Genomic DNA, 2544 nt, shown 5'->3' with positions numbered 1-2544 from the left:
GCTTCATGAAGATTTACAAAGTGAACATGCTTATTTAAACACCATCCTGCTCAGGATAGGGAACATTGCCAGCACCCAGAAACCTTCAAGCCCCCTCCAGTTGTTACCCCACAGGGAATCCTTCCTCTGACTTGTATCACCATAATAGGTTTTGGCTGAGTTATATATAGATGGCATAGTATTTTATTGTTGGAAGTTTGGGCTCCCCTTGAGAGAGTTTATCTGGGGGGTGATTCCACGAAACAAGTGAGAAAGTGAGAAGAGCCAGACAGTTAAGGAGGAAAAACCAATATAAGGGTTTGTTGTTGAGATTGGATATATAATCCTTCCCAGAATTGTCTGAAGGATGGGAGAATAGGAGACCCTGTTTATATACTGGCTCCTGTTCCCCATTGACTGAGGGATGCCACAAGGAGGTTAACTTCCCTGCAATTCTGGGCTGTAACTGATCTTAGATTTTGGCATCATTGAAAGACATTTGGATTGTTTTCAGTTTGGGATAATACTTCTGTGAACATTCTTGTATATGGCTTTTGAGAACACGTGTACACATTTCTTTTAGTTATATATACAGATGGAATTGTTGGGTATGTGTATATTCAGTTTTAATAGATATTGCCAAACATCTCAAAGTGATTGTACTAATGTATATTTTCACTAGCTGTAAATGAAATTTTAAGTATTTTAGGTTTTTTAATGGGTGTACAGTGGTATCTCATTTTGTGTTTATTACCTTTTGGGTAAACTTTTTATTGCAGCATAATTTAGATACAGAAAAGTACATAAATCATGTGTACTGCTGTTACTTTTCATACACTGAACACACAACAGCAAGAAATCAAGAATTGGAAGATCAGCAGCACTACCAAAGTCCCATGCATGTGTGCCCTCTTCCCGCCACTATACTACCACACCAACAATGTTACTATCCTGACACTATAGATTCGTCTGGCCTGCTTTTGAACTTCAACTAAATGGGATAATATGTAGGGGGGTTTTTTGTTTAGCTTCTTTGATTCAGTATTATGTCTGTCAATTCATATTGGTTGCATGTTGAGGTTTTTTCATTCATACTGTTGTATAGTATTATAGTGTATAAATATACTGCAGTTTATCCTGTGAGGCATTTGGACTTTCCAATTTTGTCTATTATGAATAAAGCTGCTATGAACATTCTGGAGCACGTCTTTTTTTTGAACATAAGTATTTATTTCTGCTGGCAATAAAACTAAGAATGATGCCCTGGCTAGTGTGGTTCAGTTAGTTGAGTTTCATCTCATGCACCACAAGGTCACTGGTTCAATTTCCAATCGGGGCACATGCCCACGTTGGGGGCCTGATCCCTGATTGACGATCCCAGACCAGCGTGCATGTGGGAGGCAGTCAATCAATGTTTCTCTAAAATCAATAAACATTGAAAAAAAGTGAAATTAGTGGGATATAGATTATTACCCCACACCATTGCCTAACTGCTGTTTTTTTCTCAATTTTAGCCATTCTAGTAGTGGTGTCACATTAAAAAAAAATCTTTGAGAACCGGAAACAGTGTGGGTCTCTTCCCTCTTGCGGCCATCGTAGGAGCGCCAGCGGTCAAAATGAAGTTCAATCCCTTTGTGACTTCTGACCAGAGCAAGAACCATAAAAGGCATTTCAATGCACCTTCCCACATTCGAAGGAAGATTATGTCATCTCTTTCCAAAGAGCTGAGACAGAAGTACAATGTTTGGTCCATGCCCATCCGAAAGGATGATGAAGTTCAGGTTGTTTGAGGACATTACAAAGGGCAGCAAATTGGCAAAGTAGTCCAGGTTTACAGGAAGCAATATGTCATCTACGTTGAGTGAGTGCAACGGGAGAAAGCTAATGGTACAACAGTTCATGTGGGCATTCACCCCAGCAAGGTCGTTATCACTAGACTAAAGCTGGACAAAGACCGCAAAAAGATCCTTGAACGTAAAGCCAAATCTCGCCAAGTAGGAAAGGAAAAGGGAAAATACAACGAAGAAACAATTGAGAAGATGCAGGAATAAAGTAATCTTATATACAACTTTCATTAAAAACTTGAAAAAAATTATTTGCTTTTTAAAAAATAAGTTTTTAATGTTGGGATAATGTTAGATTTACAGTAAAGTTGCAAAGACAGTAGAGAGAGCTCCTTGCATACCCATTGTTCAGTTTCCCCTAATGTTAACATTTTATTTATTTATTTATTTTTTTAAATATATTTTATTGATTTTTTACAGAGAGGAAGGAAGAGGGATAGATAGTCAGAAACATCGATGAGAGAGAAACATCGATCAGCTGCCTCTTGCACACCTCCCACTGGGGATGTGCCCGCAACCAAGTTACATGCCCTTGACCGGAATCGAACCTGGGACCTTTCAGTCCGCAGGCTGACGCTCTATCCACTGAGCCAAACCGGTTTTGGCCTAATGTTAACATTTTAAAACTATCATGTCAGTACAGGCAGTCCTCGGGTTACATCGGATTCAACGTAAGTCATTTCGTGGTTACTTCACCATCTCCGATTTATTTATAAAAAAA

General features: G+C 38.9%; 1 pseudogene across 1 annotated transcript; it reads left to right on the top strand.

Annotated features, from left to right (window-relative positions):
* Positions 1 to 1559: 1559 nt before the first annotated feature.
* On the top strand, positions 1560 to 2030 carry LOC308236640 (large ribosomal subunit protein uL24-like; annotated as a pseudogene). The gene has a single exon. The product of its transcript is annotated as a large ribosomal subunit protein uL24-like (transcript).
* The last annotated feature ends 514 nt before the right edge of the window (positions 2031 to 2544 follow it).

This window comes from Plecotus auritus (genome assembly GCF_963455305.1).
Source record: "Plecotus auritus genome assembly, chromosome: 1".
NCBI classification, from domain to species: Eukaryota; Metazoa; Chordata; class Mammalia; order Chiroptera; family Vespertilionidae; genus Plecotus; species Plecotus auritus.
This window is presented reverse-complemented; position numbering and strand designations above follow the sequence as displayed.